Source organism: Chelonia mydas, chromosome 1 (genome assembly GCF_015237465.2).
Source record: "Chelonia mydas isolate rCheMyd1 chromosome 1, rCheMyd1.pri.v2, whole genome shotgun sequence".
Classification (NCBI taxonomy): domain Eukaryota; kingdom Metazoa; phylum Chordata; order Testudines; family Cheloniidae; genus Chelonia; species Chelonia mydas.
This window is the reverse complement of record NC_057849.1, coordinates 289,575,882-289,599,443: the sequence shown is the minus strand read 5'-3', so window position 1 is coordinate 289,599,443 and position 23,562 is coordinate 289,575,882. Positions and strand designations below refer to the sequence as shown.

Sequence of the window (23,562 nt, the reverse complement as noted above, 5' to 3'; positions counted from 1 at the left end):
TGGGTTACTTTTTATACATGCCATCCTCTTTGGAACTACATATGGAAGTAATTAAAGCATATGAAGTCTTTTTACACACCAGATACTCTTATATAATTGTTAATTTGTATTGTGTCTGATATAAGATACAATGCTATTTTTGGTTAAGTGTTCTTCCTCTGAATAACAAGAAAATGACACAGGTTAACATTTAAAATATATTTAACTGATATGTCTCCAGATTATCATCCTTCAGCATAAATCTATATGATGATTCATAACTTTTTTATTGTACACATAGATTTTTAAAATCACTTTCTAACAAATCGGGCAGTAGTCTTATTTTTTGTCCATCTCCAAAGAATTTTGCCATTAAGTGTTCACATCTCAGTACCTTCAGCCAGTTTTTGGTGTCCACCTGAGTGGACTAACAAAATAAAGACAGATGGCAATGGATTCATTCTCGCACTTCTTTACTGGAAGGGGGCCATTTACAGACTTTTCTTTGGCACTCACTCTCATTAGAATTCTCCTAAGTTTATTTCCCTACAACTCGGTCATGCCATCTAATGATCCAGCAAGATTATTTATCAATGATTCAGTTGTTAAGAATGCATGTGTGAGATCAGTGTACTTCATAGTCAGAGATTTTGAATGGTGATTGAATATATGTTGTATTACTCTTTTAACTGTGAGGTTAATACCATCAGATTCTTCTAATCATCAAGGAGAACCTCTTGCTTCTGTGGCTCACACTGGGGAAAAAACGAAGTTATACCCAACTCTCTGAAGAAGAATGTGAGTTACACCAAGAACAGATGATATCATGTGCTCCTCTGAGGATCACCATCAGTAACACTTCTGTGACATGAATACTCTTTTGTGATTGCTGTACTAACAATATGCATATAATAGAACTTGTATGCCTTGGGTTGTGTGTTGTTTTGTATTCAATCAACTATAATTGAGTGTGGGGTCACTGTGATTGAGATTTTGGTCAGATGTCATTTATGGGTATGATCCTTCTTCACTTTACTGTGTTAGTGATTTTTGTAATTGAACATGTCAAACAGCATTTCCAACAGTATGTTGAATATCATTCTAGAGCTGACAGGCATGAACAGTAAAACTGTTGCTGTCCTTTCAGCAGTAGATGTGACACAGAGTTGTGGAATTGAGTTGATCAGTGACCTACTTGAGTGACCTACCTGAAGGAGGTTTACTATGTCTCCTGGGTTTCTAGATTGCTTTTCTATTTATCTTCCATACTTCTATTGATGGTCTACTTGCTTCAGCTGACAACTGGCAGCTGCCTCAAATTCTATGTGAGGCAGGAAACACTTTTTTTTTCACATTTAAGTCTATTACTGTGGTTACAAGCAGTGTGCTGTGTTCTGCACCTCCAAGAGCTGTAAAAACATGTTTGTATGGAATCTGGAATAAACATTTCCTGTTCCTGATATAGAACACTGACCTAAATAAAATCACTCCCACAGGTTACTTTTCATGTGGATTTGATGACATAAGATGAAATGTATCATTTGACAGTAATTTCCCCTTCTGTGTGGTTTTATTTATTTTATTCTGAACAGGACAATATTTACCTACAGAATCATGATTCAGACCCATTCACGCGTCAGACAGTACTTCATGGTACAAAATACCATGGCATAAGACAAAGTAAAATGCTGCATTCTTTTTTACTTAAAAAATAGGATTTATTTAGGGATTTCACAATAGTATTCAAATTCTGGCTCATCAGTGTAACCTATACAGTCAGCAAGCAAAATGCACATAGAAGTTCACTGTGGGCCTGACTTCTGCTGCATTTACCTGTTCTGAAAAATTTATTCTACAGGGATTCCATTACTTGTCTTAGAATCTTTTAATTCCAAACTTACATTCATTTAGTCTTGATATACCTACAAGACATCTCTCTCAAGTATGATCAATGATTCCAGGCTAAATTGAAAGCAATGGGACTACTCATCTATAATTAGGTTTGGAAGGACTACATTTTTATTTGTAAATGTAGATTTCACCAAGCACCAACCAACAAAATATTTTCATTGATGATTCTCAAAATTTACAGATAAGCAAAGTAAGAAAAATGCTCCTTGAAAACTTAGAGGATAAGGATATTTCAACATTTTGACATATGATTTTTGACAATTTGTGATTTAAAGGTTATAAAGCTTTAAATTTTAAAAATTTCAATGTCTACTGTCAATAACTAGTGATTGTCTGACCCCTCCCATAATCTTCCACAACTGTGAAAACTTAAAGAGATATTTTTTAAAAAAATGCTTAAAATAAACATTGATATTATCTGTCAATTATATATTAAAATGAATTATGCCAGTCTAATCCACAAACACACACACTGAATGGAGGCACCAACTGAAGCTCTATATTTAAAGCTGAGTTTTGAACTTAACCAAGAGGTTGAATCACAGCTATATATATGAAAAATAGTGTCTCCTTCTCAAAATTACAGCAATGGACTGAACTAAATACCAAATAATATGGCAATGCAAATCCAGTGACTTAAGTACATTTTTAGTTGTAACGGAGGGGGGAATTTAGCTCTAACACTTTGGCTCCAGGGCCACTGTATACCCAGATAACCCAGGGCATGAGATCTTTCAGTATATCAATTGCTCAGAACACCTATAACATAATTGTCTGTGTCAAGTGATGCCTACCACTCAACTCAGTGGCATTTCTCTTTCTGTAACATAACATTTGAAGACTGTGCCCGATCAATTCCAAACTTTAAGGGAATATTCTGGGCATCAATGGGAAGAACTCTTGATTTGGGTGACAATCAGAAAACCAAAACATTGTAAAAGCCTGACTTCCACACAGCGCTCATTTCATGTTGCAGAGAAAGTGACATTGTGACATCAGCAGTAACTAAACTAAGTAGAAAGAACAGGAGTACTTGTGGCAACTTAGAGACTAACAAATTTATTTGAGCATAAGCTTTCGTGGGCTACAGCCCACTTCATCGGATGCATGGAATGGAACATATAGTAAGAAGATATTTATACATACAGAGAACATGAGACAATGGGTGTTATCGTACACACTATAATGAGAGAGATCAGTTAAGGTAAACTAAGTAGCACTTTCTGCCTCCAATTCATTTGCATACTTCAATCCCATTGGTTGAAATGAGACAGCAAATGAAACTTCAGTTCAGCACAGAGGTGCTTTGACAGAATGGTGGGTGTATGTTGGATTTCAAGCCTGGAGTGGGCAACTACTTCAGATCAGGAGTTATACTGGCTGAGTAGGAATGATACTGAAGATTTGCATTGGAGCTCCCACCACACTATATCTGGCTCAGGCAAGGTCATTTACCTTCGTCCAGTGAAAGCTGTTTTAGTTAATCTAAATGATGTCCATTTGGTGTTACAAGCAGAGAGATTCCTCTGCCTGGAGCACCAAATGGGCACTTTTAAGAAGAAACTGCTGATAAAACAACAAAGAGAAGGAGAGGAGTGGCTTAGATGACATCACAATAAAAAATTAGATTTAGTGGCAGTGTCCTGAAAAATTGCTACATGTTCGGGAGTAGAGACTGCATTCCAGCTCCTCCCAGTTTGACTTCCATAACCAATGAAGCGTGCAGCCCTTTAGTAAATAAAGTGTCTCGTATGAATGTATGTGTATATATATCTTTCCACCATGATAAAGTTGGGACAGGTGTAAATCTAGAGTAACTGAGATAAGGATATATGCTTCTGTACAATGTAGGCAAGAATTAGAAACCACCATAAATGCAGCCACTCAGGGTTAAAGAGCAGGGCCAGCCCCTCTGTGTAGAGACATGTAGAATGAAGCATTACAGTTTAGAAGTGGAAGCGAAGAATGTTGTAGTCAAATGAAACTGCAGGATGAATTTAACTCAACAAAATAGATTAACCTAGGAAAAGATTTAACTAGACCCTTGGGACTAATTATCATAATACTTATGTAACCCTTCTGCCAGGTGGAGTTGGCAGCAACAAGGCCAAGGTTCTAGGGGATTCTCTTAACAATACAATGATTTAACTGGGCAGCAGGAAACCTCACTGCCAGTACAACATCTGCATTTCCTTTCATTTCGCTACTAGTCCCTACACCAGGTCTAAGGCATAGCCCCTAGAGCTGCTTGTCAATGATTTACCTCTGGTAATCACTGAACAGAAACTGAAACATAAACACCACCCTAAACCGGAAACCTACTGACCGCTATACTTACTACATGCCTCCAGCTTTCATCCAGATCACACCACACGATCCATTGTCTACAGCCAAGCTCTATGATACAACTGCATTTGCTCCAACCCCTCAGACAGAGACAAACACCTACAAGATCTCTATCAAGTGTTATTACAACTACAGTACCCACCTGCTGAAGTGAAGAAACAGATTGACAGAGCCAGAAGAGTACCCAGAAATTACCTGCTACAAGACAGGTCCAACAAAGAAAATAACAGAACGCCACTAGCCATCACCTTCAATCCCCAACTAAAACCTCTCCAGCGCATCATCAAGAATCTACAAACTATCCTGAAGGACGACCCATCACTCTCACAGATCTTGGGAGACAGGCCAGACCTTGATTACAGACAGCCCCCCAACCTGAAGCAAATACTCACCAGCAACCAAACACCACACAACAGAACCACTAACCCAGGAACCTATCCATGCAACAAAGCCCGTTGCCAACTGTGTCCACGTATCTATTCAGGGGACACCATCATGGGGCCTAATCACATCAGCCACACTATCAGAGGCTTGTTCACCTGCACATCTACCAATGTGATATATGCCATCATGTGCCAGCAATGCCCCTCTGCCATGTACATTGGCGAAACTGGACAGTCTCTACGTAAAAGAATAAATGGACACAAATCAGATGTCAAGAATTATAGCATTCAAAACCAGTTGGAGAACACTTCAATCTCTCTAGTCACTTGATTACAGCCCTAAAAGTGGCAATTTTTCAACAAAAAACCTTCAAAAACAGACTCCAACGAGAGACTTCTGAATTGGAATTAATTTGCAAACTGGACACCATTAACTTAGGCTTGAACAAAGACTGGGAGTGGATGTGTCATTACACAAAATAAAACTATTTCTCTGTGTTTATTTCCCCCCCCCCACACACACACACACTGTTCCTCACATGTTCTTCTCAACTGCTGGAAATGGCCCACCTTGATTATCACTACAAAAGTGTTTTTTTTTTCTTTTTTTCTCTCTCCTGCTGGTAATAGCTCACCTTACCTGATCACTCTCATTACAGTGTGTATGGTAACACCCATTGTTTCATGTTCTCTGTGTATATAAATCTCCCCACTGTATTTTCCACTGAATGCATCCGATAAAGTGAGCTGTAGCTCACGAAAGCTTATGCTCAAATAAATTTGTTAGTCTCTAAGGTGCCACAAGCACTCCTTTTCTTTTTTCGAACAGAAACTGTGACTCTCAGTTGAGTCTAATCAACTCTGTCTTTAAACAGCAGTAAGGGGACAGTCAAATAGTGTCTAGGACTCTTTAGGCACCATCCACACTCCCATCCCATCTCTATCAGGCTTTGACATACCTACTCCCTGCATTGTGGATGAGATTCAGTTTAAAATGATCTCCTCAATCAGAGCAGGCTAAGTACAGTTCTGCTGCCTTTTACTCAAACAGGGTGGCTCCTTTATGAAAGATACAGTGCCAGCTTCTGCCCTTATGTACATAATTGCAATCCCATTGACATCAATGGGGTGGCATGCCCGTAACTGAGATAATTGGCCCCATGTGTAAGTTTCTTTCCCCTCATTCCCACCAATCATTGCTTATTTTTTCCTATTCATTGCATTCTTCCGGGCTGGCATTTCTTCCTAGTTTGTTGATTGTTTTTAGAGTATACTTCCAACCCTGCCCCCCCCACCTCCACCCCCCGAAACCCCACACACCCAGCCACTTTAGCAGCACCAGGATTATTGATTATTGTCATAAATAGACTCTGAGGTACTCAGCCTGTTCCAGAAAGAAAAGCAAGTATCACATGACTAAAAGTGACTCTTTATATAAGTCAGCGTTACTTAGTCTTAGAATCTAGAGGTAACCCATTTTTCCCACTGTTGTTTGTCCAGAGCTAGGGTGCTTGACTCCATCATAAGTCATGTCCATGACAACAGCATCCTTTTCAATCATCTTGCAATAAGTCATTCTTTGTTCTCTACGCCTTCTTTTCCTACCATGTGGCATCTGCCTTGGAGTAGCCATCTCTGTCTGATTGTTGAGTCCACAGGCTGCTGACCCATAAATGCCCAAGATATTTCTTAAATAAAGCTGGTGAAATGCATTCATCTTCCTATTATGGACTTCCACTATCTGCCACATTTCTGAGCTGTAGTGTTGGGAAGACAATAGTGTTGTTTAATCTCATTTTAGTGTATAGATGTATCTTATTACTTTTCCAGATATTTGACAAACAGGAAAATCCTTCACTGGCTTTTCTGATTCTGGCTTTCACTTTGTGAGTTGGCCATTAGCAGATATTGTACTTCAAAGATAAAGTCATCACCTCTTTCATACTCTTCTCGATCAATCTCAAATCTGCCACAGTTGACAGCATTCTCTCATATCTCTATGATCTTACTTTTCTGGATACTGATGCAAAATTCCACTTTAGCAGCTTCTGCTTGTATACTTATAAACAGTCTTTTCATTCCACCCAACCTGGTATCCAGTATGACTATGTCTAGCTCTCACAGCTTATATTTTGCCCATACAATACCAGTGTCTTCAGCAGCAGCCATGGCTCTTCTCACCAGCAAGTCAATGACAATGCAGAAAAGAAGTGGGGATAGCACGCAACCTTGCCTTATACCAGTGACAATCTTAAACCATTCCAGGTTTCCACTCTCTGTCCTGAAGCAGCATACAGTCTCATCATATAACGCTTTTATCAAATTAACAATCTTTGCTAGAATTCCAAGATGTCTCAGGATTTTTCAGAAGGCTTCCTTACCTAACAGAAGTGCCTCGATCGGCAATGAGGACCCATTGTGTTAGGTATTGTACAGATGATAAAATAGTCCCTACCTGGAAGAACTTGCAATCTAAGTACACAATACAAAGCAGTGGATAGCAACAAATAAATAAGAAGGAAAATGGAGATGGGAGGTTGAAGGTACAATAAAAGGTCACATCATTCAGGTTTCTAGTGTACATATCTTGTGTTTAATGATATTAATACCAGTTGTAAAATAAATCTAAATGTTTCTCAAAAACACACTCATTAAAAAAAAAACTCCTTCTTTCTCACTCATCAGCCACAAAACAGAATATCCACCCATCCTCAACCGCAGTACAGTCCCTATTCCTTTACCTATACTCCATTTATACATATAATTTCAGTTTCAACTCTGTTCCCAAAGGGAGGGCTCCCTTTAACTAAAATGCATGTAATACAAATACAACAACAAAATTAACAGGTTATCCAAATTTAAACACAATGTTTAGCAACATAATTTCAACAGCTACAATTTTTCCAGGCTTCTCCCACTAATTTGTGAGAATTTTATATGTTACATTAAGCTATATTAAACAGTAAGGTTTTAAAATCAAGCAACTCAAAAGTTAGAAAAGGGAAAAAATTAAGATTCCCCATGCAATCATAATTCTTCCCCTTGTATATATCCATTATAACACAGCCTTTATTTATATACAATTTTTTCCCTATAAGATGGTCAGTAGGGTTTGAACCAAGGGTCTTAAGAACCTCAGCACAGGCTTAATCTACTTGGAGAAATCAGTAGCAGAACTAGGCTGTTATCCTCTGTGTGGACCAATCCATAGAGAGGGACACAACACATACTTTGCCAATGGTAATATAACTATACAAAATGACTGGAGGATAGCTAATGTGACACCAATATTTTAAAAAGGCTCAAGAGGCGATTCTGGCAATTACAGGCCAGCAAGCCTAGCTTCAGTACCAGGCAAACTGGTTGAAACGATAGTAAAGAACATAATTATCAGATATATAGATGGACATGATATGTTGGGGAAGAGTCAACAAGGTTTTTGCAAAGGAAAATCATGCCTCCCCAACCTATTAGAATTCTTTGAGGGCATGGTGGTGAAGGGTGATCCAGTGGATATAGTGTATGCCCCCATATTCTTCATAGAGATATTGTTATGATATGAGTATGGCATAATTATGATGTATTTTGTGCAAGATAAGGCATGTGACAGATATAATTGGAAAGGTTATAATTTACTGAATATGATTATCCTACTTGTATGCATGTATCATTTCTGCATCTGAATATTGAGTACGTATCTGTACTACAAATTGTGTTTACACATGGGGAACACTCACCAGACAGAAAGCAATCAGTCCAGCAGGCTGGCTGGAAACAAGTCAATGGACCATTAGGGAGAACAATAGGTATTAGAAGATGCTAATCTCCCACCGGGGAAGCTTTCCTGAGAACGTTACAAACTACCTCTGAGTTATGGGATATATGGGATATGTGACCAAGTTACCTGGTACTAAACTCCATAATAATATTAATATTCTTCCCCTGACAGGGTGGTAATCAAACTGGGAGACAAAGGATTCCTGCCATATGCAAAGCCTATTTAAGGCAGAGGAATGACATCATCGGGTTCATTTTTCACTAACTCCCCGCCCAAGAAAGAAGGCTGCTGGAAACACCCAAGAAACAAAAAGACTGAGCTGTGGTGGAAGGGCTGAGCCCAGGCTAGAGGGTGTCTGGCCTGTAAAAGGAATATCTGGAGTTTTAAGCTGCAAGCAAGTCTCTGTAATCTGCCTAAAACATCAGTTTGGGTGAGAATTTGCCACTTGTAACCAATTTATTTAGTATATTAATATTAGATTGTGTTTTGCTTTATTTGCTGGGTAATCTACTTTGATCTGTTTGCTATCCCTTATAATCACGTAAAATCTATCTTTTGTAGTTAATAAACTTGTTTTTGTTTTATCTAAAACCCAGAGTGTGGAATTCATAACTGGGGTGCAAAAGCTGTTGCATATCTCTCTTCACATTGAGGAAAAGGGCAAATTTCATGAGCTTACGCTGTGCAGCACAAGATGGTATAATTTTGGGTTTGCACTCCAGAGGGATGTATGCACTTGAGTACTGGGAAGTTCTCTAGCTGACCTCAGCATCTGTGTGTAAAGCTGCAGATGGGTGTGTCCTTACCTTTTTGTACGCTGGTTAAGCGCAGTCTAAGCCTGGCTGGCTTGCCTCAGCAGTACAATGAAAGGGCCCAGGCTGGTGGATCAGGCAGTCTCAGTGGTACCCCAGTTCCAAGTGGCACCCTGGGGGAACCCATTACAGTGTACTTGGACTTTCAGAAAGCCTTTGACAATGTCTCTCACCAAAGACTCTTAAGCAAAGTAAACAGTCATGGGATAAGAGGAAATGTCCTCCCAAGAATCAATAACTGCTTAAAAGACAGAAAACAAAGGAGGGAATAAATGATCAGTTTTCAGAATGGAGAGAGGTAAATAGCAGTGTCCCCCAGAGATCTGTACTGGAATCAGTACTGTTCAACATATTCATACATGATCTGAAAAAGGGGTGTCAGGGCTCCTCCCCACTCTGAACTCTCGGGTACAGATGTGGGGTCCGCATGAAAGACCCCCTAAGCTTATTCTTACCAGCTTAGGTTAAAAACTTCCCCAAGGTACAAACTTTGCCTTGGCCTTGAACAGTATGCTGCCACCACCAAGCGTTTTAAACAAAGAACAGGGAAAGAGACCACTTGGAGACGTCTTTCCTCAAAATATCCCCCCAAACCCTAAACCCCCTTTCCCAGGGAAGGCTTGATAATAATCCTCACCAATTTGTACAGGTGAACACAGACCGAAACTCTTGGATCTTAAGACCAATGAAAAATCAATCAGGTTCTTCAAAGAAGAATTTGAATTAAAGGAAAGGTAAAAGAATCACCTCTGTAAAATCAGGATGGAAAATACTTTACAGGGTATTCAGATTCAAAACACAGAGGATCCCCCTCTGGGAAAAACCTTAAAGTTACAGAAAACAGGAATAAACCTCCCTCTTAACACAGGGAAAATACACATAAAACAAAAGATAAACTAATCCACCTTGCCTGGCTTACCTATACTGGTTGCAATATTGGAGACTTGGATTAGGATGGGTTGGAGAAGATGGATTTCTGCCTGGCCTCTCTCAGTCCCAAGAGAGAACAAACACGTAAACAAAGAGCACAAACAAAAGCCTTTTCCCCCCCCCACAAGATTTGAAAGTATCTTGTTCCCTTATTGGTCCTTTGGGTCAGGTGCCAGCCAGGTTAGCTGAGCTTCTTAACCCTTTACAGGTAACAGGATGTTGCCTCTGGCCAGGAGGGATTTTATAGCACTGTATACAGAAAGGTGGTTACCCTTCCTTTTATATTTATGAGAAGAGGTAAATAGTGAGGTGGCAAAGTTTGTAGATGACACAAAATTACTCAAGATAGTTAAAACCAAAGCAAACTGCAAAAAGTTACAAAGGGATCTCACAAAACTGGGTGACTGTGCAACATGGCAGATAAAATTCAGTATTGATACATGCAAAGTAATGATATTGGAATGCCTAATATCAACTATACATACAAAATGATGGGATCTAAATAAGCTGTTACCACTCAAGAAGGAGATCTTGGAGTAATTGTGAATAGTTCTCTGAAAGCATCTACTCAATGGGCAACAGCAGTCAAAAAAGCTAACAATGTTGGAAACCATTAGGACCGGGATAAAAAATGAGACAGTAAATATGACACTATACAAATCGATGGTATGTTCACAATACTCTGTGCAGTTCTGGTCACCCCATCTCAAAAAATATATATTACTAATGGAAAAGGTACAGAAAAGGGCAACAAAAATGATGAAGGGTATGGAACAGCTTCTATATGAGGAGAGATTTAAAAGACTGGGGCTTTTCATCTTGGAAAAGAGACGACTAAGTGAATGATATGATAGAGGTCTACAAAATCATGAATGTTGTGAAGAAAGTGATTATGGAAGTGTTATTTACCCCTTTACATAACACAAGAACCAGAGGTGTCATAACCATACAGTTAAGGGTAGCCTAGAATTCCTCCTTCCCTGTAAGGGGTTAAGAAGCTCAAATAACCTGGTTGGCACCTGACCAAAAGGACCAATGGGGAAACAAGATACTTTCAAATCTTGGGGGGGGGGGGAGGGGGAAGGCTTTGTTTTGTGTATTCTCTTGGGAAGCAGAGAAGCATCAGGTCAGAAAACTCCTTCTCCTATAAACCATCCTAAAAGTCTCTCATATTACAAAAATTGTAAGTAAAAAGCCAGGCAAGGCGTGTTAGATTATCTTTTGTTTTGCTTGTGAATTTTTCCTTTGCTGGAGGGAGGTTTATTCCTGTTTATTGTAACTTTGAAACTAAGCCTGGAGGAAGTTCTGCTGTGTTTTTGAATCTTTTGTTACCCTGTAAAGTTATTTTCCATCCTGATTTTACAGAGATGATTTTTACCTTTTTTTTAAAATAAAATCTTTTTTTAAGAACCTGACTGATTTCTCTATTGTCCTAAGACCCAGGGGTTTGGGTCTGTGATCACTTTGTAACCAATTGGTTAGGATATTATTCCCAAGCCTCCCCAGGAAAGGCAGTGTAAGGGCTTGGGGGAATATTTTGGGGGAATAGGAACTCCAAGTGGTCCTTTCCCTGATTTTTTGTTAAATCACTTGGTGGGGGCAGCGTACCCTCCAAAGCCAAATAATTTGTGCCTTGGGAAAGATTTAACCTAAGCTGGTAGAAGTAAGTTTAGGGGGTCTTTCATGAGGGTCCCCACATCTGTACCCTAGAGTTCAGAGTGGGGAGGGAACTTTGACAAGGGGTCATCTAATTAAATTAACAGGCAGCAGGTTTAAAACAAATATAAGAAAGTACTTCTTCACAAAACATACAGTCAACCTGTGGAACTCATTGCCAGGGATGTTGTGAAGGCCAGAACTATAACTGGGTTCAAAAAAGAATTAGATACGTTTATGGAGGATAGGTCCACCGATGGCTATTAGCCAAGATGGTCAGGGATACAACCCCATGCTCTGGGTGCCCCTAAGCCTCTGACTGCCAGATGCTGGGAATGGAGAAAAGGGGATGAATCACTTGATAATTGCCCTGTTCTGTTCATTCCCTTTGATGCATCTGGCATTGGCCGCTGTTGGAAAACAGGATACTGAGCTAGATGGACCATTGGTCTGACCCAGTATGGCCATTTTTATGTTCTTATTTGTGAGACAGCAGTGAAATGGTGGACATGATTCTCGGTTCTATTCCTGGCTCTGGGAGCAGTGTGGTCCAGTGGTTTAGAAGCAGAATAACTAAGCTCATGATTTTGGCACATTTATTTTGAAAGGCTGAGTGGAAGGGACTTGAGGCTGTAATGTTAGAGACCTGGGTTCTCTTCCTAGCTTTGCCAATGCCCAGGTCTGCCAGACCTTGTATAACCTCTGTTTTCTTATATATAAAATGGTGGAATGACAGTTTCTGCCTCCGGAGCTGAAGATGTGAGGTCAATAATAAGACCTGTGAGCTGTACAGAAATATTACCAGTATTCAGTCATTAAGACCAAACCTTCTGGCTCCCAGCCCAGTGCAAGTTTCCCCGGTATAAAGGATATTTGGAATATCTTTATATTTTAGTTTAAAATTACAATAAAAATACATTAAGATTGCAAAGTCTAACACAAAATTAGGAAATGCTAGAATCAAGATTGCTCCCAGAACCTTAATTTGGCCCCCTTGTGCACCTGTATTATGATGCAGTCTTTAATTATATGATCACATATTATTTTTTCCACAAGACCCTTGTCTTAAGGATGGAATCTTCAGAAAATTTAGCTGCCATTCTAACAAACATCTGCTGAACATGTGTGAACTTGAGATTTTTTTAGTGAAGTTTATAACTTGGCCAGATTTGGGCTGATTTTCATAATGATGGCACAAGGCACATCGCTATCAAAAAGGGCACCACATTGCCAAATTTCGAAGTCCTGGCCCCAAGTATGCAGATGGTAAAGCTCTTCAAGGAAATGGTCATCAGAATTTATTTTTAGCACAGGTAAAACAATGAATTTTTCTGTAACCTCATTCTCAGAAACAGCTGAACCATTTTAGCTTCCAAACTTTCCAAACTACTTCGGCCTGACGCAGACACCAGGCATGGAAAATTTCAGCCCTAAAGGTTATAGTGCTGCAAAGATATGAGCAGCTGAAAACTGGATCATGTACTGGGACGTGTCAGGCGTGTAATAATAAGGGCTGGGAGAGTTTGACACTTTGCCTGCCAAATGCATGAGTGTCATGTGAAAGGTGTCACACTTGACAGACCTTCATGGGCCAAGTGCCCTTGTCCTCTCCTTCTCCACCTTAAAAAAACAAAGCCAAACCACATCATACAATTATTTGGTCCAGGCTTCCTGAGAGGTTGGGGGTCTCAGCTTATCCTGTAGATCGGGGTGGGCGAAGTACAGTGCCATTTTAAGCTGGCCCGCGAGCTCTCACTGGGGCGCTGGGTCACGGGTTGCACCATGCAGCTCCCGGAAGCCGCGGCATGGCCCCACTCCAAGGGTCGGGGCTGCTCCACGAGTAGGAGCCGAAGAAGGGACATGCCATTGCTTCCGGGAGCTGCTTGAGGTAAGCGTCACTTGAAGCCTGCACCCAAGCCTCTCCCCATGCCCCAACTCCCTGCTCTAGCCCTGATCCCCCTCCCACTCTCCAAACCCCTTGATTCCAGCAGGGAGCACCCTCCTGCACCCCAAACCTCTCATCCCCAGCCCCACCCCAGAGCCCGCACGCCCTGCTGGAACCGGCTCCCCTGCCTCAGCCCTGATCCCCCTCCAAACCCCTCGGTCCCAGCTCACAGCAGCCTCCTACACCCCAAACTCATCCCCAGGCCCACCCGAGAGCCTGCACCTCCAACCAGAGTCCTAACCCCTCCACACCCCAACCCCAATTTTGTGAGCATTCATGGCCCGCCATAGAATTTCTATTCCCCAATGTAGCCCTCAGGCCAAAAAGTTTACCCACCCCTGCTGTAGATACTACATGTATGTCTGTGTGTGGGGCAGGAGCTCTTGCCCATGTGGAGGAGTGCATAGGTCAATTGATCTTGGAGGCCTTGTTGACTCTGGGAATCTAGGAAGTTGAGGAGGCTCCCCCCTCACTACTGCCACTCTGGTATGACACCCGCTCCCCTCCCCCCACCAGTACTGCCCCTCTGGTCTGACACCCGCTCCCTTCCCACTACTACCCCTCTGGTCTGACACCTGCTCCCTTCCCACTACTGCCCCTCTGGTCTGACACCCGCTCCCCTCCCACTACTGCCCCTCTGGTCTGACACCCGCTCCCCTCCCTCACTACTGCCCCAGGTCTGACACCCGCTCCCCTCACCCCACCACTACTGCCCCTCTGGTCTGACACCCGCTCCTCTCCCTCACTACTGCCCCAGGTCTGACACCCGCTCCCCTCCCCCCACCACTACTGCCCCTCTGGTATGACACCCGCTCCCCTCCCTCACTACTGCCCCAGGTCTGACACCCGCTCCCCTCCCACTACTGCCCCTCTGGTCTGACACCCGCTCCCTTCCCACTACTGCCCCTCTGATCTGACACCCGCTCCCTTCCCACTACTGCCCCTCTGGTCTGACACCCGCTCCCCTCCCTCACTACTGCCCCAGGTCTGACACCCGCTCCCCTTCCCCCACCACTACTGCCCCTCTGGTCTGACACCCGCTCCCCTCCCACTACTGCCCCTCTGGTCTGACACCCGCTCCCCTCCCCCCACCACTACTGCCCCTCTGGTTTGACATCCGCTCCCCTCCCCCCACCACTACTGCCCCTCTGGTCTGACACCCGCTCCCCTCCCCCCACCACTACTGCCCCTCTGGTCTGACACCCGCTCCCCTCTCACTACTGCCCCTCTGGTCTGACACCCGCTCCCTTCCCACTACTGCCCCTCTGGTATGACACCCGCTCCCCTCCCCCCACCACTACTGCCCCTCTGGTCTGACACCCGCTCCCTTCCCACTACTGCCCCTCTGGTATGACACCCGCTCCCCTCCCTCAATACTGCCCCAGGTCTGACACCCGCTCCCCTCCCCCCACCACTACTGCCCCTCTGGTCTGACACCCGCTCCCCTCCCTCACTACTGCCCCAGGTCTGACACCCGCTCCCCTCCCCCCACCACTACTGCCCCTCTGGTCTGACACCCGCTCCCCTCCCTCACTACTGCCCCAGGTCTGACACCCGCTCCCCTTCCCCCACCACTACTGCCCCTCTGGTATGACACCCGCTCCCCTCCCACTACTGCCCCTCTGGTCTGACACCCGCTCCCCTCTCTCACTACTGCCCCTCTGGTCTGACACCCGCTCCCTTCCCACTACTGCCCCTCTGGTATGACACCCGCTCCCCTCCCTCACTACTGCCCCAGGTCTGACACCCGCTCCCTTCCCACTACTGCCCCTCTGGTCTGACACCCGCTCCCCTCCCACTACTGCCCCTCTGGTCTGACACCCGCTCCCCTCACCCCACCACTACTGCCCCTCTGGTCTGACACCCGCTCCCCTCCCTCACTACTGCCCCTCTGGTCTGACACCCGCTCCCCTCCCTCACTACTGCCCCTCTGGTCTGACACCCGCTCCCCTCCCACTACTGCCCCTCTGGTCTGACACCCGCTCCCCTCCCTCACTACTGCCCCAGGTCTGACACCCGCTCCCTTCCCACCACTGCCCCTCTGGTATGACACCCGCTCCCCTCCCTCACTACTGCCCCAGGTCTGACACCCGCTCCCTTCCCACCACTGCCCCTCTGGTCTGACACCCGCTCCCTTCCCACCACTGCCCCTCTGGTATGACACCCGCTCCCCTCCCTCACTACTGCCCCAGGTCTGACACCCGCTCCCTTCCCACCACTGTCCCTCTGGTATGACACCCGCTCCCCTCCCTCACTACTGCCCCAGGTCTGACACCCGCTCCCCTCCCACTACTGCCCCTCTGGTCTGACACCCGCTCGCCCCCACCCCGCCTTCTCGGTCTCCGCGGCGCCCCTCCCGTTCCATCAGGCAGGGCCAGGAGCCCGGTTGGGTAGCCCAGGAGGCGTCTCCGGCAGCAGCCTCCGCCCAGCCACCTGGCTGCTGCTGTAGCGGCCGCAACGACACCCCCTTTGTCACCATTCCCCGGGAAACCGGCGCCTTGTACTTTGGGCCGCGAGCGGCAGCCGGTCAGCGAGCAGCAGGGGCAGCCGCCTGCCCCAGACAAACACAAGGGCTCCCTCCTGCTGCTGCTGCTGCTGCTGCTGGGGACACGTCATGGTGAATAAATACATAAATAAATAAATAAATCCACTCACCCAGTGGCAGCGAGAGGAGCCGGCGGCGGGATTAGATCCAGCCCACCGAGCCCAAGCTAGAGACCAGGTAACGTAACCGACCCCTCAGGAGGGAGGAGGCGGAGGCGGCCTCTTATCTCGGCGCTTGCCTGGGCGGGAAGGGGGCTAGCACCAGGGCTAGTGTGCGTGCCCATCGTGCGTGCCGGCTGCTGCCCCCGGAGTGTGGGCAGCGGGCCGGGAGCCGCTCTCAGACACGCGCTCCAGAGCCTCCGCTGCCGAGGCTGGGGTGTGAGTGGGATGCAGGCGGCCCAGTGGGCTCACTTACTGACACCCGCCCTGCACAAACAGCGGCTGGCACTGGCTTGTGTGCGGAGAGAGGATGCCCAAGCAGGCTCGCTCATTGCCACAGATTCCCCCCCCCCCCCCACACACACACGAACTGCTGCCCTTGGGTTGTGGGCAAGGGGCAGGTATCCCAGCACAGCCTCAATCACTGACACACACACACTCTGCGTGTGTGTGTGTGTGCGCCAGGGGCACACCACAGTTGCTGCTGCCCTTGGATTGTGGGCAAGGGGCGGGTACCCTAGCACGTGACAGCTTCAGTCTCTCTCTCTCTCACACACACACACTCACACACACGGCACCACTACAACTGCTGCTGCTCTTGGATTGTTTGTGTCCCCCCCCCCCCCGCCCCACTGCCAGCCGCTGCCGCAGGCACACACAAAGAGCGGCGGCCAGTGCTCTCTCCCATCCCCGCAAGCTGAAGTGCCCCTGTGTGGCGGTGGCTTGGGCACCCGGCGCCCCCCGCCAGTCTCCGGAGCCGCGGGGAGAAGCGCAGAAGCCGCCCCCGCTGCGCGGCCCCGCACCATGGCGCGCTGTAGGGCGCTGACGGTGGGACCGCTCCACCCCCGCGGGATGCTTCTCTGACCGCGAGGCCGGGGCCATTCCTGGGACTGCCCGTTATTATGAGGCGCTAGCCGCGCTGGGAACCGCTGCTTGGCAGCGCCGGGGGCAGAGGAGGTGAGCGCGCTTGGCTCACGCCTTTGTGTCTGCGCCGCAGCATCACCACGCGCCCCCTTAGCCTCTCATCACACAGCCCGGCCCCCGCCTCCTCCCCCGCGCTGGAGCTGCCCCAGGCTGGGCGTGCTACTGGGCAGACCACGGGCCAGCGTGGCCCGTCTCGTTGTCAGCGCCCTACAGCAACTGGCTTGCCCGGGGCAGAGCCGTGGGGTGCAGCGGCCAGACAGGCACGGGCCGGGGGCGGTGGCTGGCGATGCTCAGCGAGCGTGGCGGCTGCTTCGGCCCCTCCCCTACTCCCCACCCTGCGGTGGCCAATAGGAAGCGGCGCGGAGGCGGCGGCTGGCCGCTGGAGAGGAATGGAGGATGAGGACGGGAACCGGATGCGCCTGGGAGGGGAGGTGGGCTCGGCCGCCCGGCATTGCCCGGTTGGTTCGTTGAGGGGAAGCTGGGGCCGCCTGGAACCCAGCCCTGCAGTGCTGAGTTCACTCAGCATAAGCCTGGCAAGGGCTCGCTGGAGGTGGCTGTGCTGCCTGCCGCCCGGAGACTGCCCGAGTCTAGCGCACACTGTACCAAGGCACTTGCACACTGGGGAAGGCTCCAGAGGGAAACGTGGGAACTTCTAAAAACAACAACTCGATCAATTTATTATTCTGAGAGGTGGGGCTGAAGGAAGTAGAGATCCTGTCTCCTGAGCTGTGGGAAAATTCGGCCAGAATAAGTCTCCCGACTCTGCAGCTCTTATGTATTGCTCTGATTACTACTACAATCATTCTGGTGTTGGTTATGGTGGATATTTATTGATCCAACGGTGTCACTGGCACGGTATAGAAGGAGAAGTAGACATGGGGGAGTTCATTTTGTTACTGCAGCTACTTCATATACTTCAGCATACTTCCAGATATAAGGGGTGCAAAGTAGTCCTAAAGTTCCTTCAGGGAATGTTTCCAATTTAAGGGGCTTCCTTAGCAGGAGGAGCATAATTAGCCCTGCTCTACCACCCTGTTCTGTTGCAGGGTGCCCTGGTACATGGGGCATCAGTGAGGCACTGCCATGCCTCAGCTATTTCTGGCTCCTGGAATGGCCCATATAATGTTACAGCTGAAGCACAAGTTTAGAGCAGGCCAAGAAGCTGCCCACCCCTAAACCATGCTAGGTTTAACTGTCCCCTGGCAGTCCTAGTATCCAGAAGGCACATTATCTCCTCAGTCTCTGTCCCAGGCACAATATCAACATAGGAATGAGTCCCCCTGAGTTTTCACATCTAAGGCAGGGCCATTTCAGACATGCAGAGTGCATCACATGCCCATTGGTGAAGTAGGAATCTTACTAAGATAATTGTTGGAAACCTGTGTGGTTAAAACATCTGAGCAAACTGAGGTCACTGGCTTGTGGAGCCTTCCATATATGTTTCACTGGTCTTAATAGTAATTCTTTGCATTGCTGTAGCTCAAGCTACTTATCAAATAGTAATGAAATAGGTGCATACAGCTTTCTTTGCAGGAGTGGGGCTGTAAACTCAACAGCACACCAGATAAGCCTAGCAACATGCCAGCCCAGGTCTAAAGAGAGTTGAATCATATGAAGGTCATGCTTAAACGCAAATATTTTGGACAGATAGAAAAAGCAGAAAGAAATTACAAAAAAGGCCAATAAAGGAAAGGAAAATGGTTTATGTTTAAGTTAGTTATATTTGGTAATATTAATAAGATACATACTTTTTTTAAAAAAGAGAACCTTCTCCCCTCTCCTTTAGTTCTAGACTGCATATTAAAGTTCTTTAATATTGAAGGTTTCTGATATTGTTTTTGATAAAGAATGCTGAATAAATGCAGTTTCTCTGACCCTTAAAATGAATTTATAAATTAATTTTGAGGGATAGAAACTGGTAAGTATCAGTTTGATCAGAAGAGAGTTGAAGATGGCTTTTTCTATTAGACATTTCTCTTAAGTGTGTAACTTAGTATGGAGTAATAACTGCATGAGGAGTTAGTGGTAGTTTTAATTTAGTATTGAGCTTTTATCTTAGTGATTTTATCTTGTCTGTTTTCCACAATAAAAGCAATAGTTGTCAGGACTGCCCCCAGTTAGAAGTCATTTCCTGTATCATAAAAATGTCGCTCTACTAGAATACCCAGTATCTGTGTTCGTTCCACCCATATTTATCCTTCAAAATACACCTTTACATTTCCCCCTTCTGTTTTCTTATCATAGCCTTCAGGGGTTATAGTTAGGCTAAAGAGGAAATGTAATCTTAAAAAAGGGATGACAAACATCAGAGGGTGAAAGGTAAAAGACAAAGTGGAAGGCTGGGTGAGTTTCATCCTGGGGGAAGTATTATTACTTGCAGGGATTTCCTAGACCTTAATCTTTCCAGGTTAGCTAATGTAGAATAGTAGATCAATTTTTCAATGATATGCTTTTTAGTTGTTTTCAGCTTTATCTTATTTTATTGTTTAGGTAGTTACATTAGCTACCTGTATGCCATTGCAAGGTTGTGCTTATTGATGAATCGTAGGTCATTCCATCACAAAGTTGTTCTTCAGCCCTTGGCTTTGCTATTTTGTAAAACATTGATCAGTTATGATGCTAATACTGATACAATTTTAATGTGCATAAGAGAAAAGTTAATGAACAAGTGAATAACATGAGTCTCAAACTTAATGCAATTTGAAAATATAAAAGACACGTCTCTAGTTATACAATGTATACTTGTCCTAGAACTTGCAAATATATTGAGTTATAGGAATGCTATTTTGACAGGGTCGGGCCAGATGGCTATAGGAGAGTAATTTTTTTTTTTAAGCAAAAAAGGTATTTTTTTATTTGCATAACACACTTACAAAACAAAACAACAGCATACGCAATGTGTAACACAGCAATCAATCACAATTGTTTTCTCATTAGCTTCAGGGGAGGGAAGTGTTCAAGCTTGCCTGGGCCCAGAGCGGGGGGGCTTCCTTGACTCTCGTGGTCTTCCACCCTTCCGAGTTACCTGGTGGTCCAGAGCGAGGGGGCTTCATCAGCTCTCAAGGTCTGCCACCCCCTCGAGTTACCTGGCGCCACGCCTGAGTGTCACCAACAATTCCCTCCTCTGAAAGCACCCAACAAAAGGGGCAGGCTGTGGGGTGGACAACCGGGGGGGCACGTGCACCCACGTGTGAAAGGACCCCTCTAAGGTGGTAGTGTCCGCAGCAGCAATGGCTGGGGCTGGGGTCCCTTACCCTTTCCCCCAATCAAAGGGTCAAAACAAAGGGAGCCGGACGGGGACACCGAGCAGAGAGCCTCAGACAGCACCCACCGCTCCTCAAAAGCATCAAGGGAGTCGGTGGACACCGCCCAGAGGAACTCCGCCCGGATATGTGAACGGACCGAGGATTGGAAAACGGCCCCACAGTCACAGGAAACTCCATAGACCAACTTCCTCTCTCTCTGGTTTTATAGATGGCCGTTTTAGCCAGGGCCAGGAGGAGGTTAACTAGGAGATCCCGCGACTTTGTGAGGCCACGGATGGGGAGTGCATAAATAAAAAGGTGAGGAGAAAAATACAACCAAAAACATAATAAAAGATTTGTGAGAAGCCGGAACAGGAGCTGCAGCCTGGCACACTCCAAATATACATGCGCCAGGGTTTCCCTCACACCACAAAAGGGACAAGTATCTGGGATGGGGTTGAACCGTGCCAAGTACATCCCCGTGCTCACAGCTCCGTGAAGGAGCTGCCAACTGATGTCCCCGACGGGCCTCGGAACCAAGGTGGAATATAGGCTGGCCCACCGGGGCTGCTCACCCTTCAAAGGTGGCAGAAGGTCTTGCCACTTTGTGTTGCGGCGGGACACTAGGGTGAGGGCATGAAGGGTGTGGAGCACGAGCGCATATAGATGTTTCCTTGGCGCGGTTTGGAAGCATACCGGCTACAGTTCATGCAGCCAGCTTGCTGTAAAGGGGTGAGGGGGTCGATTGGGTCTATGGGGCAGGGGTCCAATTAAAAGGTCCGGCGGGCCTGGGGTAGAGGGTGAGCGGGGCGTGCCCTCGAGAAGGACCCAATCGAGGCAAGTTCTAGCAGCGGGCGGCAAAGCAGCCTTCACCTCCTGAAGTACTCGCCGGGGGGTACGAGATCTGGAGAGCCCCATGCACCGAGCGAGCGTCAGGAGATCCAGCCAGTCTCCCCGGTCATAGACCAGGAGGTCTCCGACTCTTGTGACTTCTGCCAGAATCAAGCTCTCGCACACCGAGCAGGACTCCGCCACCTGCGCACGGAGCTGGGGGTTGTGTAGCAGGGGCTCCGCGAGGAGATCTGCACCCTCAGTGGTCATATCGGAGCCCTCGGATGCGGTGCAGGATGGTGTGCGCCAGTATGCTCCACGCCAAACTGCCTGCACCATAAAGGAGCCTCTGTAGGGCCTGGAGACGGAAGACACGGACCTGAGTGTGCAGACACTTCAGGCCCTGTCCTCCTTTCCTTCAGGGGTAGATGAAGAACCCCTACAGGGGCCCAGTGCATTCCTGACCAAAAGAACCCCAGAATCAATGTCCGGAGGTTGGTCAGGAAACCCGGGGCCGGGACCAGGGTGTTAAGCCGGTACCAGAGCATGGACAGGACTAGTTGATTAAGCACCAACGTTCTCCCTCGGAGGGAGAGACATCAGAGTAGTCCCGTCCATTTCTGGAGCCGCTCTATCACCCCATCCTCTAAGTTTTCCCAGTTCTCCAGCGGAGAGGGATGCGTGGCAGAAAGGTAAACGCCGAGGTAGAACAGTGGACCCGCGCTCCACCGGACGGTCTGAAGCGCGGGTGGGAGGGAGCTCACCTGCCACCAGTCTCCTACCTCCAAGCCAGAGCTCTTGACCCAGTTGACCTGGGCAGAGGAGGCTGCCGAATAGATGGCCTGGCAAGCCTCCATCCGCGCCAAGTCACCCGGGTCCTGGACCACGAGGAGCACGTCATTGGCGTACGCCGACAGGACCAGCCGCAGCTCCGGCTCCCGCAGCACCAACCCTGTCAACCTCCTGCGGAGGAGACAGAGGAATGGCTCGATCGCCAGAGCGTACAGCTGGCCTGAGAGGGGGCACCCCTGCCGTACTCCTTGCCCGAAGTTGACCGGTTCGGTCAGGGTCCAGTTGAGCTTAACCAGACACTCTGCGGAAGTGTACAGCACCCGGAGAAAACCCACAAACTGGGGTCCAAAGCCAAACGCCCGCAGAGTGCTCAGGAGGTACCCGTGGTCCACCCTATCGAAAGCCTTCTCCTGATCTAGGGACAGGAGGGTGAACGACAGACCGTCTCTACGCCCGAGTTCCAAAAGGTCCCAAACCAGAAATAGGTTATCAAAGATACTGCGGTCCGGGACGGTGTAGGTCTGGTCTGGGTGGATAACATCCGCCAGCACAGACCCTAGCTACAGCGAGATTGCTTTCGCTACGATTTTGTAGTCCGTGCTGAGGAGCGAGACGGGACACCAATTTCGTAAATCGCGGAGGTCCCCCTTCTTCGGCAGTAAGGCGAGCTCAGCTCGCCTGCATGAAAGAGGGAGGACCACCTCTGCAGAGACTCGGCCCAGACGGTGACTAGGTCTGGGCCGAGGACGTCGCAAAACACGAGGTAGAACTTCACGGTCAGCCCGTCCATGCCTGGAGACTTATTAGTGGGCATACGACGGAGGGCTTCCAAGAACTCGGCCAGAGTGAGAGGCAACTCTAGCCGGTCTCGGTCGCTCGTGCTGACCGTAGGGAACTCCTCCCAGAGCACTCTGCAAGCGCCAGGGTTGGTCGGATCGGGGAGAAAAGACTTGCATAGAAGGCTCAGGCCCTCCCGCACATCTCCGCCGGTTCCGTGAGGGGGGTGCCGTCTTTTGCCAGGAGGCAGGTGATGTGTTTCTTGGCCCCCTCGTTTTCTCCAGGGCATAGAAGAAGCAGGAGCCGCGATCCATCTCCCGAAGGAGGCGGATGCAGGATCGAACAAAGGCGCCCCGGGCCCAATGTTCCTCGAGGGCCCGGAGCTCCTCCCACTTCTCTCGGCATGCTCCGCAGAGGAGCGGGTCCTCGGGGCTGGCGGCCAGATGCCTCTCCAGCTCTAACACCTCCCGTTCCAACTGCTCTATCACCGCATTTCTCCGTCGGCTGGTGCCCCGGGTGTAGTCACAGCAGAAAATCCTGGCGCGCACCT

At 47.2% G+C, this 23,562-nt stretch overlaps 1 protein-coding gene across 1 annotated transcript in view; it reads left to right on the top strand.

The window, feature by feature from the left end:
- The first annotated feature begins 16,098 nt into the window (after positions 1-16,098).
- Positions 16,099-23,562, top strand: part of SLC16A7 (solute carrier family 16 member 7) — a 150,445-nt gene continuing 142,981 nt past the window's right edge. Inside the window, exon 1 of the mRNA XM_007063994.4 lies at positions 16,099-16,462. The gene's annotated coding sequence lies outside the window, so the exon portion shown is untranslated. The remainder of the gene's footprint in view (positions 16,463-23,562) is intronic.